The 16,012-nt window shown below is 42.5% G+C and overlaps 1 non-coding gene across 1 annotated transcript; it reads right to left on the bottom strand.

Annotated features, from left to right (window-relative positions):
* Positions 1–13,759: 13,759 nt before the first annotated feature.
* On the bottom strand, positions 13,760–13,873 carry LOC140274253 (U5 spliceosomal RNA). Its single transcript, XR_011908224.1, has one exon. It is a non-coding gene; the product is annotated as a U5 spliceosomal RNA (small nuclear RNA).
* Between the last annotated feature and the right edge of the window lie 2,139 nt (positions 13,874–16,012).

Raw genomic sequence — 16,012 nt, 5'->3', positions numbered from 1 at the left:
CAAACGGGGGAAGAAAAGGTAGTATTTCCAGACCACACATGATCAAAACAGGGAATGGAGGTGGTTCAGCTGCAAGATGTGAATGTCTGACTAAAGTTTGTAAAAACCGTGTAAGACAAGGGGCGAATGCCCGACAATGTATGATCAAAAGAGGGAGCGGAGGTTTTCGGCTGCAAGGTCTGAATGTCCAACCACAATTTGTAAAAATCGGGGAAGAAAAGGCTCGAAAGCCCGATATACACCATCAAAAGCGGGAGCAGAGGTGTTCAGTTGCAAGAAGGTCTGAATATCCGACCAAAAATTAATGAAAAATGGGTAAGAAAAGGTGCAAATGCCAAATAATACATCATCAAAAGCAGGAGCGGATGTGTTCGGCTACAAGAAGGTTTGAATGTCCAACCATAGTAAGTAATAGGCGGGTAAGAAAAGGCTCGAATGCCCGACTATATACCATCAAAAGCGGAAGCGGAGGTGTTCGGCTGCAAGACGGTGTGAACGTCCGACCAAAGTTTGTAAAAAGCAGTTAAGAAAATGTTCGAATATCCAACCAAACATAATCAAAAGCGGGAGCAGAGCTGTTCGACTGCAAGTAGGTGTGAATATCAGATCATAATTTGCAAAAAGCTGTTGAGAAAGGGTGAGAATGCCCGACTATACACTATCAAATGTGGGAGCGGAGTTGTTCGGCTGTGAGTAGGTGTGATTCTACAACCATAATTGCTGAAAAATGTGTTAGAAAAGGTAAGAATGCCGGACCATATATCACCAAAAGCGGGAGAGGTTGTGTTCGGCTGCAAGTAGGTGTGAATGTCCAGCCATAATTACTCACAAACGGGTAAGAAAGGGTACTATTGCCAGACCATATATGATCAAAACAGGGAGCGGAGGTGGTTCAGCTGCAAGAAGGTTTGAATGTCCGACTAAAGTTTGTAAAAAGCGGGTAAGACAAGGTGTGAATTCCCGACAATGTATGATCAAAAGAGGAGTGGAGGATTTCGGCTGCAAGAAGGTCTGAATGTCCACCCATAATTACTGAAAAATGGGTAAGAAAAGGTGCGAAAGCCCAACCGCACATGATCATAAGTGGATGAGAAGGTGTTCGACTGCAAGTAGGTGTGAATGTAAGATCATAATTTGTAAAAAGCGGGTAAGAAAAGGTAAGAATGCCCAACCATAAATTATCAAAAGCGGCAGCAGAGTTTCGACTGGTATTTATCAATGTCTAGATAGATTTCAACAAAAAACAACGTTGTACTTTGCAGTAAAAGAAAGTGCAAATCAAAAGTTTTAGGAATCCGAGAATAAGCTTATTTTCATGAGTTCTGCACGATTTCGGATTTTATGTATAAAATGAATTCATTCACTCAAACCAAGTTAAAACTGCTTTTTCCTTCATATTTATCAATGTCTAGATCGACTTCAACAAAGAACAACATTGTATTTTGCAGTAGAAGAAAGAGCAAAACTGAAGGATCAGGAATCCGAGAATAAGCTTCTTTTCATACGTTCTGCATGATTTGGGATTTTATGTATAAAATTAATTCCTTCACTCAAACTAAGTTAACACTGCTTTGTCCTTCATATATACCCATTTCTACATATATTTCAAGCATAAACTTCCTCATACTACCCTGAATGAAAAAGAGCCACACTTGTGATTAAGCCATACGCCCCTTTTGAGGAGTTCTGCATGATTTGGGATTTTATCTATAAAATCAATTCCTTCACTCAAACTATGTTAAAACGGCTTTTACCTTCATATTTATCAATGTCTCGATAGATTTAAACAAAAAAACAACGTTGTACTTTGCAGTAAAAGAAAGAGCCAATCAAAAGTTTTAGGAATCCGAGAATAAGCTTATTTTCATGAGTTCTGCACGATTTCGGATTTTATGTATAAAATGAATTCATTCACTCAAACCAAGTTAAAACTGCTTTTTCATTCATATTTATCAATGTCTAGATCGACTTCAACAAAGAACAACATTGTATTTTGCAGTAGAAGAAAGAGCAAAACTGAAGGATCAGGAATCCGAGAATAAGCTTATTTTCTTATGGGCAAGTGGGAACTGCTTTGTCCTTCGTATTTATCAATGTGTAGATGGATTTCAACTTCTTCTACTGCAAAGTCCAATGTTTTTCTTTGTTGAAGTCGATCTAGACATTGATGAATATGGAAGGACAAAGCAGTTTTAACTTGGTTTGAGCAAAGCAATTCATTTTATAGCAAAATCCGAAATCGTGCAGAACTCATGAAAGCAGGCTTATACTCGGATTCCTGAAACTTTAGATTTGCTCTTTCTTTTACTGCAAAGTACAACGTTGTTTTTTTGTTTAAATCTTTCTAGACATGGTAAATATGAAGGACAAATCAGTTTTAACATAGTTTGAGTGAAGTAATGCATTTTATAAGCAAAATCCCAAATCATGCAAAACTCACGAAAAGCTTTTTCTCGCTTTTCACTGCTTTTTACAAACTTTGGTCGGACGTTCACACCTTCTTGCATCCGAACACCTCCGCTTCCGCTTTTGATGATGTATATTCGGGCATTCGAACCTTTTATTACCCGCTTTTTACAAACCATTGTTGGACTTTCACACCTTCTTGCAGCCGAACACCACCTCTCCCGCTTTTGATGATGTATGGTCCAGTAACCTTTTCTAACACATTTTTCAGCAATTATGGTCGGAGATTCACACCTACTCACAGCCGAAAAACTCCGCTCCCGCTTTTGATGATGTATAATCGGGCATTCTCACCCTTTCTCATCAGCTTTTTGCAAATTATGATCTGACATTCACACCTACTTGCAGTCGAACAGCTCTGCTCCCGCTTTTGATTATGTTTGGTTGGATATTCGAACCTTTTCTTAACTTCTTTTTACATATTTTGGTTGGACGTTCACACCTTGTAGCCGAACACTTCCACTCCTGCTTTTGATGATGTATGGTTGGGCATTCACACCTTTTTTTTGCCCATTTTTCAGGAATTATGGGTGGACATTCACACCTTGCAGCTGAACACCTCCTATCCCACTTATGATCATGTGCGGTTTGATTTTCGAAAAGTTTCTTTCATGTTTTCTAGCAATTATTGATGGACATGTAGACCTTCTTGCAGCAGAACACCTCCGCTCCCGCTTTTGATCATACATTGTCAGGCATTCGCACCTTGTCTTACCCACTTTTTACAAACTTTAGTCGAACAGTCACACCTTTTTGCAGCCGAACACCACCTCTCCCGCTTTTGATGATGTATGGTCCAGCATTCTTACCTTTTCTAACACATTCTTCAGCAATTATGGTCGGACATTCACACCTACTCAGAGCCGAACACCTCCGCTCCCGCATTTGATGGTGTATAGTCGGGCATTCTCACCCTTTCTCATCAGCTTTTTACAAATTATGATCTGACATTCACACCTGCTTTTGATAATGTATTGTTAGGCATTCGCACCTTTTTTTTTACCCATTTTTCATGAATTATGGGTGGACATTCACACCTTCTTGCAGCCGAACACCTCCTCTACCGCTTATGATCATGTGCGGTTTGATATTCGAAAATTTACTTTCTTGTTTTAAAGCAATTATTGATGGACATTCAAACCTTCTTTTTGATGGTGTATAGTCGGGCTTTCGAGCCTTTTCTTCCCGGTTTTTACAAACCATGGTCGGACTTTCACATCTTCTTGTAGCCGAACAACTCCGCTCCCGCTATTGATTGTGTACAGTCGGGTATTTTAACCTTTTCTTACCCGCTTTTTACCAACTATGGTCGGACATTCACACCGTCTTACAGCGGAACACCTCTGCTCCCGCTTTTGATGGTGTATAGTCGGGCATTCGAACCTTTTCTTACCCGCTTTTTACAAACTATGGTGGGACATTCAAACCTTCTTGTATCCGAAAACCTCCGCTCTCTCTTTTGATCATACATTGTCGGACATTCGCACCTTTTCTTACCCGCTTTTTACAAACCATGGTCGGACTTTCACATCTTCTTGTAGCCGAACACATCCGCTCCCGCTATTGATTGTGTACAGTCGGGTATTTTAACCTTTTCTTACCCGCTTTTTACAAACCATTGTTGGACTTTCACACCTTCTTGCAGCCGAACACCACCTCTCCCGCTTTTGATGATGTATGGCCCAGTATTCTTACCTTTTCTAACACATTTTTCAGCAACTATGGTCGGACATTCACACCGTCTTACAGCGGAACACCTCCGCTCCCGCTTTTTATGGTGTATAGTCGGGCATTTGAACCTTTTCTTACCCGCTATTTACAAACTATGGTAGGACATTCAAACTTTCGTGTATCCGAAAACCTCCGCTCTCTCTTTTGATCATACATTGTCGGACATTCGCACCTTTTCTTACCGGCTTTTCACAAACCATGGTCGGACTGTCACACCTTCTTGTAGCCGAACACATCCGCTCCCGCTATTGATTGTGTACAGTCGGGTATATTAACCTTTTCTTACCCGCTTTTTACCAAGTATGGTTGGACATTCACACCTTCGTACAGCGGAACACCTCCGCTCCCGCTTTTTATGGTGTATAGTCGGGCATTTGAACCTTTTCTTACCCGCTATTTACAAACTATGGTAGGACATTCAAACTTTCGTGTATCCGAAAACCTCCGCTCTCTCTTTTGATCATACATTGTCGGACATTCGCACCTTTTCTTACCGGCTTTTTACAAACCATGGTCGGACTGTCACACCTTCTTGTAGCCGAACACATCCGCTCCCGCTATTGATTGTGTACAGTCGGGTATATTAACCTTTTCTTACCCGCTTTTTACCAAGTATGGTTGGACATTCACACCTTCGTACAGCGGAACACCTCCGCTCCCTCTTTTGATGGTGTATGTTCGGGCATTCAAACCTTTTCTTACCCGCTTTTTCCAAACTATGGTCGGCTATTCACAGCTTCCTCTCCACCCATCATACTTGTATGGTGGGATATTCACACCCACTTGCATCCGAAGACCTCCGCCCCAAATTTTGTTGATATTTAGTCGGACATTCGCACCTTACCCGCTTTTGGCAAACTATGGCCTTCTTGCAGCCAAACAACTCTGATCTTGCTTTTGATGATGTAAGGTTGGGCATTCAGACCTTGCTTCACCTGCTTTTCACCAAATATAGTCGGACATTCACACCTTCTTGCAGCCGAACACTTCCGCTCCACCTTTTAGTGTTCTATCACACCTTTTTTTTCACCGCATTTTATACATTATGGTTGGAAATTTTCAACCACTCTCATCCGAAGACCTCTCCTCCCGCTTTTGTTAATATATTTGAACTTTAGTTTGACATTCAAACCTTTTTGCAGCTGAACCACCTCCGCTCCCTGTTTTGATCATATATGGTCTGGCTACTACCTTTTCTTACCCGTTTGTGAGTAATTATGGTTGGAGATTCACACCTACTCACAGCCGAACAACTCCGCTCCCGCATTTGATGATGTATAGTCGGGCATTCTCACCCTTTCTCATCAGCTTTTTGCAAATTATGATCTGACATTCACACCTACTTGCAGTCGAACAGCTCTGCTCCCGCTTTTGATTATGTTTGGTTGGATATTCGAACCTTTTCTTAACTTCTTTTTACATATTTTGGTTAGACGTTCACACCTTCTTGTAGCCGAACACTTCCACTCCTGCTTTTGATGATGTATGGTTGGGCATTCACACCTTTTTTTTGCCCATTTTTCAGGAATTATGGGTGGACATTCACACCTTGCAGCTGAACACCTCCTATCCCACTTATGATCATGTGCGGTTTGATTTTCGAAAAGTTTCTTTCATGTTTTCTAGCAATTATTGATGGACATGTAGACCTTCTTGCAGCTGAACACCTCCGCTCCCGCTTTTGATCATACATTGTCAGGCATTCGCACCTTGTCTTACCCACTTTTTACAAACTTTAGTCGAACAGTCACACCTTTTTGCAGCCGAACACCACCTCTCCCGCTTTTGATGATGTATGGTCCAGCATTCTTACCTTTTCTAACACATTCTTCAGCAATTATGGTCGGACATTCACACCTACTCAGAGCCGAACACCTCCGCTCCCGCATTTGATGGTGTATAGTCGGGCATTGTCACCCTTTCTCATCAGCTTTTTACAAATTATGATCTGACATTCACACCTGCTTTTGATAATGTATTGTTAGGCATTCGCACCTTTTTTTTTACCCATTTTTCATGAATTATGGGTGGACATTCACACCTTCTTGCAGCCGAACACCTCCTCTACCGCTTATGATCATGTGCGGTTTGATATTCGAAAATTTACTTTCTTGTTTTAAAGCAATTATTGATGGACATTCAAACCTTCTTTTTGATGGTGTATAGTCGGGCTTTCGAGCCTTTTCTTCCCGGTTTTTACAAACCATGGTCGGACTTTCACACCTTCTTGTAGCCGTACAACTCCGCTCCCGCTATTGATTGTGTACAGTCGGGTATTTTAACCTTTTCTTACCCGCTTTTTACCAACTATGGTCGGACATTCACACCGTCTTACAGCGGAACACCTCTGCTCCCGCTTTTGATGGTGTATAGTCGGGCATTCGAACCTTTTCTTACCCGCTTTTTACAAACTATGGTGGGACATTCAAACCTTCTTGTATCCGAAAACCTCCGCTCTCTCTTTTGATCATACATTGTCGGACATTCGCACCTTTTCTTACCGGCTTTTTACAAACCATGGTCGGACTGTCACACCTTCTTGTAGCCGAACACATCCGCTCCCGCTATTGATTGTGTACAGTCGGGTATATTAACCTTTTCTTACCCGCTTTTTACCAAGTATGGTTGGACATTCACACCTTCGTACAGCGGAACACCTCCGCTCCCTCTTTTGATGGTGTATGTTCGGGCTTTCAAACCTTTTCTTACCCGCTTTTTCCAAACTATGGTCGGCTATTCACAGCTTCCTCTCCACCCACCATACTTGTATGGTGGGATATTCACACCCACTTGCATCCGAAGACCTCCGCCCCAAATTTTGTTGATATTTAGTCGGACATTCGCACCTTACCCGCTTTTGGCAAACTATGGCCTTCTTGCAGCCAAACAACTCTGATCTTGCTTTTGATGATGTAAGGTTGGGCATTCAGACCTTGCTTCACCTGCTTTTCACCAAATATAGTCGGACATTCACACCTTCTTGCAGCCGAACACTTCCGCTCCACCTTTTAGTGTTCTATCACACCTTTTTTTTCACCGCATTTTATACATTATGGTTGGAAATTTTCAACCACTCTCATCCGAAGACCTCTCCTCCCGCTTTTGTTAATATATTTGAACTTTAGTTTGACATTCAAACCTTCTTGCAGCTGAACCACCTCCGCTCCCTGTTTTGATCATATATGGTCTGGCTACTACCTTTTCTTACCCGTTTGTGAGTAATTATGGCTGGACATTCACACCTACTTGCAGTCGAACACAACCTCTCTCGCTTTTGATGATGTATGGACCGGCATTTTTACCTTTTCTAACACATTTTTCAGCAATTATGGTCGGAGATTCACACCTACTCACAGCCGAACAACTCCGCTCCCGCATTTGATGATGTATAGTCGGGCATTCTCACCCTTTCTCATCAGCTTTTTGCAAATTATGATCTGACATTCACACCTACTTGCAGTCGAACAGCTCTGCTCCCGCTTTTGATTATGTTTGGTTGGATATTCGAACCTTTTCTTAACTTCTTTTTACATATTTTGGTTGGACGTTCACACCTTCTTGTAGCCGAACACTTCCACTCCTGCTTTTGATGATGTATGGTTGGCCATTCACACCTTTTTTTTGCCCATTTTTCAGGAATTATGGTTGGACATTCACACCTTGCAGCTGAACACCTCCTATCCCACTTATGATCATGTGCGGTTTGATTTTCGAAAAGTTTCTTTCATGTTTTCTAGCAATTATTGATGGACATGTAGACCTTCTTGCAGCAGAACACCTCCGCTCCCGCTTTTGATCATACATTGTCAGGCATTCGCACCTTGTCTTACCCACTTTTTACAAACTTTAGTCGAACAGTCACACCTTTTTGCAGCCGAACACCACCTCTTCCGCTTTTGATGATGTATGGTCCAGCATTCTTACCTTTTCTAACACATTCTTCAGCAATTATGGTCGGACATTCACACCTACTCAGAGCCGAACACCTCCGCTCCCGCATTTGATGGTGTATAGTCGGGCATTCTCACCCTTTCTCATCAGCTTTTTACAAATTATGATCTGACATTCACACCTGCTTTTGATAATGTATTGTTAGGCATTCGCACCTTTTTTTTTACCCATTTTTCATGAATTATGGGTGGACATTCACACCTTCTTGCAGCCGAACACCTCCTCTCCCGCTTATGATCATGTGCGGTTTGATATTCGAAAATTTACTTTCTTGTTTTAAAGCAATTATTGATGGACATTCAAACCTTCTTTTTGATGGTGTATAGTCGGGCTTTCGAGCCTTTTCTTCCCGGTTTTTACAAACCATGGTCGGACTTTCACACCTTCTTGTAGCCGAACAACTCCGCTCCCGCTATTGATTGTGTACAGTCGGGTATTTTAACCTTTTCTTACCCGCTTTTTACCAACTATGGTCGGACATTCACACCGTCTTACAGCGGAACACCTCTGCTCCCGCTTTTGATGGTGTATAGTCGGGCATTCGAACCTTTTCTTACCCGCTTTTTACAAACTATGGTGGGACATTCAAACCTTCTTGTATCCGAAAACCTCCGCTCTCTCTTTTGATCATACATTGTCGGACATTCGCACCTTTTCTTACCCGCTTTTTACAAACCATGGTCGGACTTTCACATCTTCTTGTAGCCGAACACATCCGCTCCCGCTATTGATTGTGCACAGTCGGGTATTTTAACCTTTTCTTACCCGCTTTTTACAAACCATTGTTGGACTTTCACACCTTCTTGCAGCCGAACACCACCTCTCCCGCTTTTGATGATGTATGGCCCAGTATTCTTACCTTTTCTAACACATTTTTCAGCAATTATGGTCGGACATTCACACCTACTCACAGCTGGACACCTCCGCTCCCGCTTTTGATCATACAATGTCGGGACATCGCTCCTTGTCTTACCAGCTTTTTACAAACTTTAGTCGAACATTCACACCTTCTTGCAGCTGAACACCTCCGCTCCCGCTTTTGATGATGTATAGTCGGGCTTTCGAGCCTTTTCTTACCCGGTTTTTACAAATTATGGTTGGACATTCAGACCTTGCAGCCGAACACCTCCGCTCTCTCTTTTGATCATACATTGTCGGGCATTCGCACCTTGTCTTACCCGCTTTTTACAAACTATAGTCAGACATTCACACCTTGCAGCTGAACCTCTGCTCCCTGTTTTGATCATGTATGGTCTGGCAATACTACCTTTTCTTCCCCCGTTTGTGAGTAATTATGGCTGGACATTCACACCTACTTGCAGTCGAACAGCTCTGCTCCCGCTTTTGATTATGTTTGGTTGGATATTCGAACCTTTTCTTAACTGCTTTTTACAAACCATGGTCGTACTTTCACACCTTCTTGTAGCCGAACAACTCCGCTCCCGCTATTGATTTTGTACAGTCGGGTATTTTAACCTTTTCTTACCCGCTTTTTACCAACTATGGTCGGACATTCACACCGTCTTACAGCGGAACACCTCCGCTCCCGCTTTTTATGGTGTATAGTCGGGCATTTGAACCTTTTCTTACCCGCTATTTACAAACTATGGTAGGACATTCAAACTTTCGTGTATCCGAAAACCTCCGCTCTCTCTTTTGATCATACATTGTCGGACATTCGCACCTTTTCTTACCAGCTTTTTACAAACCATGGTCGGACTGTCACACCTTCTTGTAGCCGAACACATCCGCTCCCGCTATTGATTGTGTACAGTCGGGTATATTAACCTTTTCTTACCCGCTTTTTACCAAGTATGGTTGGACATTCACACCTTCGTACAGCGGAACACCTCCGCTCCCTCTTTTGATGGTGTATGTTCGGGCATTCAAACCTTTTCTTACCCGCTTTTTCCAAACTATGGTCGGCTATTCACAGCTTCCTCTCCACCCACCATACTTGTATGGTGGGATATTCACACCCACTTGCATCCGAAGACCTCCGCCCCAAATTTTGTTGATATTTAGTCGGACATTCGCACCTTACCCGCTTTTGGCAAACTATGGCCTTCTTGCAGCCAAACAACTCTGATCTTGCTTTTGATGATGTAAGGTTGGGTATTCAGACCTTGCTTCACCTGCTTTTCACCAAATATAGTCGGACATTCACACCTTCTTGCAGCCGAACACTTCCGCTCCACCTTTTAGTGTTCTATCACACCTTTTTTTTCACCGCATTTTATACATTATGGTTGGAAATTTTCAACCACTCTCATCCGAAGACCTCTCCTCCCGCTTTTGTTAATATATTTGAACTTTAGTTTGACATTCAAACCTTCTTGCAGCTGAACCACCTCCGCTCCCTGTTTTGATCATATATGGTCTGGCTACTACCTTTTCTTACCCGTTTGTGAGTAATTATGGCTGGACATTCACACCTACTTGCAGTCGAACACAACCTCTCTCGCTTTTGATGATGTATGGACCGGCATTTTTACCTTTTCTAACACATTTTTCAGCAATTATGGTCGGAGATTCACACCTACTCACAGCCGAACAACTCCGCTCCCGCATTTGATGATGTATAGTCGGGCATTCTCACCCTTTCTCATCAGCTTTTTGCAAATTATGATCTGACATTCACACCTACTTGCAGTCGAACAGCTCTGCTCCCGCTTTTGATTATGTTTGGTTGGATATTCGAACCTTTTCTTAACTTCTTTTTACATATTTTGGTTGGACGTTCACACCTTCTTGTAGCCGAACACTTCCACTCCTGCTTTTGATGATGTATGGTTGGGCATTCACACCTTTTTTTTGCCCATTTTTCAGGAATTATGGGTGGACATTCACACCTTGCAGCTGAACACCTCCTATCCCACTTATGATCATACATTGTCAGGCATTCGCACCTTGTCTTACCCACTTTTTACAAACTTTAGTCGAACAGTCACACCTTTTTGCAGCCGAACACCACCTCTCCCGCTTTTGATGATGTATGGTCCAGCATTCTTACCTTTTCTAACACATTCTTCAGCAATTATGGTCGGACATTCACACCTACTCAGAGCCGAACACCTCCGCTCCCGCATTTGATGGTGTATAGTCGGGCATTCTCACCCTTTCTCATCAGCTTTTTACAAATTATGGTCTGACATTCACACCTGCTTTTGATAATGTATTGTTAGGCATTCGCACCTTTTTTTTTACCCATTTTTCATGAATTATGGGTGGACATTCACACCTTCTTGCAGCCGAACACCTCCTCTCCCGCTTATGATCATGTGCGGTTTGATATTCGAAAATTTACTTTCTTGTTTTAAAGCAATTATTGATGGACATTCAAACCTTCTTTTTGATGGTGTATAGTCGGGCTTTCGAGCCTTTTCTTCCCGGTTTTTACAAACCATGGTCGGACTTTCACACCTTCTTGTAGCCGAACAACTCCGCTCCCGCTATTGATTGTGTACAGTCGGGTATTTTAACCTTTTCTTACCCGCTTTTTACCAACTATGGTCGGACATTCACACCGTCTTACAGCGGAACACCTCTATTCCCGCTTTTGATGGTGTATAGTCGGGCATTCGAACCTTTTCTTACCCGCTTTTTACAAACTATGGTGGGACATTCAAACCTTCTTGTATCCGAAAACCTCCGCTCTCTCTTTTGATCATACATTGTCGGACATTCGCACCTTTTCTTAACCGCTTTTTACAAACCATGGTCGGACTTTCACATCTTCTTGTAGCCGAACACATCCGCTCCCGCTATTGATTGTGTACAGTCGGGTATTTTAACCTTTTCTTACCCGCTTTTTACCAAGTATGGTCGGACATTCACACCTTCGTACAGCGGAACACCTCCGCTCCCTCTTTTGATGGTGTATGTTCGGGCATTCAAACCTTTTCTTACCCGCTTTTTCCAAACTATGGTCGGCTATTTACAGCTTCCTCTCCACCATACTTGTATGGTGGGATATTCACACCCACTTGCATCCGAAGACCTCCGCCCCAAATTTTGTTGATATTTAGTCGGACATTCGCACCTTACCCGCTTTTGGAAAACTATGGCCTTCTTGCAGCCAAACACCTCTGATCTCGCTTTTGATGATATAAGGTTGGGCATTCAGACCTTGCTTCACCTGCTTTTCACCAAATATAGTCGGACATTCACACCTTCTTGCAGCCGAACACTTCCGCTTTTAGTGTTCTATGAGGCATTCACATATTTTTTTTCACCGTATTTTATAGATTATGGTTGGAAATTCTCACCCACTCTCATCCGAAGACCTCTCCTCCCGCTTTTGTTAATATATAGTCGGGCATTCGAACCTTTTCTTACCCGCTTTTTACAAATTATAGTCGAACATTCACACCTACTTGCAGCTGAATACTTCCGCTCCACCTTGTAGGTATGTATGGTTGGCATTTGCACCTCTTTTTATACTGATTGCTGAAGATTAAGTTGTACTTTCTCAAACTACAACTTCTTTTTATTTGTTGAAACTTGATTTGAAGTGGATAAATAAGGAGGACAAACAGTTTTAAGTCAGGCTGATAGAAGGAATTAATTTTATAGCAAAATCTGTACTTCGTCATATGTCGAGAGATGCTAATTGCTGAAGAAGTTCTTTCTCATTCTACAAAGTACAACGTTGTTTATCGTTGAAACTTGATTAGATATGAATAAATATGAAGGACAAAGCAGTCTTAACTTGGTTTGAGTTAATGAATTCGTTTTATAGGAGAATCCGAATTCGTGCATAACTCATAAAATAGAGCTTATTTTCGGATTCCTGAAGAATGATTCTGGTTCTTTCTAATAATACAAAGTTTGTTGTTTATTGTTGAAACTTCATCAGAAGTGAAGAAATAAATGAATGCCTATCAACAAATTGACCTTCTGTTGACCTTCGGGGAGGTGAGTATCTTCACTAGACTCACCTGTCTGCTCTTCCTCCTCATTTAGCGTAGCTCCACCCTCTGCCTGTGAATTCTCACAGACTTCAACACTGAGTGGTGAGGCCTCTACAGGCCCCTCCCCTTTTTGCTCCTCACTTCCAATCCAAGCTTTTGGCGGGAAGTTTGAATTTATTGGGTCAACCTCTTCACTTTGTTCACCAACTGCCACCTTTGGTCCTTCTCTTTGTTGGCTTGACTGTGGCTTTACCGTCTTTAATTTGTTGGCAAAAGATTTAGGGCAATCTCTGAAGAGGTGATTTAATTCTCCACAGAGATTACATTTCCTGCCATTTGGACACTCTCCAAAAGTTTGCCCAATTTCTCTGCTCTTCCCACATAACACCTTGGTACAAGCCTCAACCAGGTGCCCATGCTCACCACACTTGCGGCAGAACTTGGGCTGCCCCTGGTAGTGGATGTAACCTCGGTTTTCAAGGTGGCCAGAGTGTCGCCCACCCGCTGCACTGAGCACTCTTCAGCCCTTTTAAATGGTATAACTTTGCACTCCCGCACGCTCCAGCAAGCACCATTCAAGCAACAACTTTGCACTCCAGCTTCGAACATCGGCACAGTCGCAACAAGTAAGGCGACTCTACTCAGAGAAGTCACTCTGCACAGTAACAAGATTTCTTTTGCACAGACAGAAAGGGCTTCACCCGCAAAGGTAAAGCCTGCCAAAAATAGAAACAACTCATTAGTGCTGCTCTCCACAGAAATCTTTAGTAAAAGGCGAAAGACTTGTACGTTATGAAGAGAAACCAGAGTACGATTATCCGTCACTGCGGGAGCAGGGCATCAGGTTTGTTGGCATAGCCACCTTCCCCATGGTGAGCTTTGCTTGGTTGAGACACTTGCTCCCCCCCCCCCTTGCTCCTCGGCTGACCAAGTAGGAACAATCGGGCCCTATTCGATGGCTGCCTTGTCTTTTACTACAAAAGACAAGGCAGCAACAAAAACACCACGAGAATCCCGTATTGAGGCTTTGTTCTGACCGCTCATTCGGGGTCGCATTTCTTTCAAGCAATTCTCCTGGTTAGCCCACACTCGGCTCGCTCCCATAGCCGTGTTAAAGTCTACTTCGCATTCACTCTCTTTTCCCATCAGACTCTTGGGATTTTATCTATAAAATGAATTCCTTCACTCTAACTATGTGAAAACTGCTTTGTCCTTAATATTTACCATGTCTAGAAAGATTTAAACAAAAAAAACAACGTGTACTTTGCAGTAAAAGAAAGAGCAAATCTAAAGTTTCAGGAATCCGAGAATAAGCTTACTTTCATGAGTTCTTCACGATTTCGGATTTTGCTATAAAATGAATTCCTTCACTCAAACTAAATTAAAACTGCTAAACCGCTAATCTGTTATATGTAAGGCAGATGTCAAATTCACCGAAATAGGATCAAAGGGTATTCGGCCAATCGAGCTGTAGCAACTTCGGTAAAAGAGTATAAGTTGAAGAGTTTGTGAATAAAGGTGTGCGCACACATAGTGTGCTGTATGAAAATAGGCAGGGAGCAATGCCGGCTGGGGTATATGTTCTTGTATGTTGTCTGACTGTTTGATTTGAATGTGTTGTGTAAGTGTCCTGTTGAATGTTACATGTTTGGGCTTTGACACGCTTCACTGTGGTTGTTAACTGTGTGGTGTGTCCTGAAATGTTTTATGTTTGGGCTGTGTGACATGCTTAATGCTTGTCAGTAGCTACCCACTTATTCATATACTATCAAAGTATGTCCGGACTTCTTATGTTGTCAGTTCCCATCAAAAGCGGAAGCGGAGGTCTTCGGATGCAAGTGGGTGTGAATATCCCACCATACAAGTATGGTGGAGAGGAAGCTGTGAATGGCCGACTATAGTAAAAGGCGGGTGAGAGAAGGTGCGAATGCCTAACCATACATCATCAAAAGAGGGAGCGGAGGTGTTCCGCTGTAAGACGGTGTGAATGTCCGACCATAGATGGTAAAAAGCGGGTAAGAAAAGGTTAAATTACCCGACTGTACACAATCAAAAGAGGGAGCGGAGTTGTTCAGCTAAGAGAAGGTGTGAAAGTCCGACCTTGGTTTGTAAAAAGCGGGTAAGAAAAGGTTCGTATGCCCGAATATACACCATCAAAAGCGGAAGCGGAGGTGTTCGGCTGCAAGATATTGTGAACGTCCGACCAAAGTTTGTAAAAAGCAGTTAAGAAAAGGTTCGAATATCTAACCAAACATAATCAAAAGCGGGAGCAGAGCTGTTCGACTGGAAGTAGGTGTGAATGTCAGATCATAATTTTCAAAAAGCTGATGAGAAAGGGTGAGAATGCCCGACTATACATCATCAAATGCGGGAGCGGAGTTGTTCGGCTGTGAGTAGGTGTGAATCTCCGACCATAATTGCTGAAAAATGTGTTAGAATAGGTAAAAATGCCGGTCCATACATCATCAAAAGCGAGAGAGGTTGTGTTCGGCTGCAAGTAGGTGTGAATGTCCAGCCATAATTACTCACAAACGGGTAAGAAAAGGTAGTATTGCCAGACCATATATGATCAAAACAGGGAGCGGAGGTGGTTCAGCTGCAAGAAGGTTTGAATGTCCGACTAAAGTTCAAATATATTAAAGAAAGCGGGAGGAGAGGTCTTCGGATGAGAGTGGTTGAAAATTTCCAACCATAATGTATAAAATGCGGTGAAAAAAAGGTGTGATAGAACACTAAAAGGTGGAGCGGAAGTGTTCGGCTGCAAGAAGGTGTGAATATCCGACTATATTTGGTGAAAAGCAGGTGAAGCAAGGTCTGAATGCCCAACCTTACATCATCAAAAGCGAGATCAGAGGTGTTTGGCTGCAAGAAGGCCATAGTTTGCCAAAAGCGGGTAAGGTGCGAATGTCCGACTAAATATCAACAAAATTTGGGGCAGAGGTCTTCGGATG

The sequence above is a fragment of the Leuresthes tenuis genome, unplaced genomic scaffold (genome assembly GCF_036924035.1).
Source record: "Leuresthes tenuis unplaced genomic scaffold, fLeuTen1.0.hap1 SCAF_17, whole genome shotgun sequence".
Classification (NCBI taxonomy): Eukaryota; Metazoa; Chordata; class Actinopteri; order Atheriniformes; family Atherinopsidae; genus Leuresthes; species Leuresthes tenuis.
This window is presented reverse-complemented; position numbering and strand designations above follow the sequence as displayed.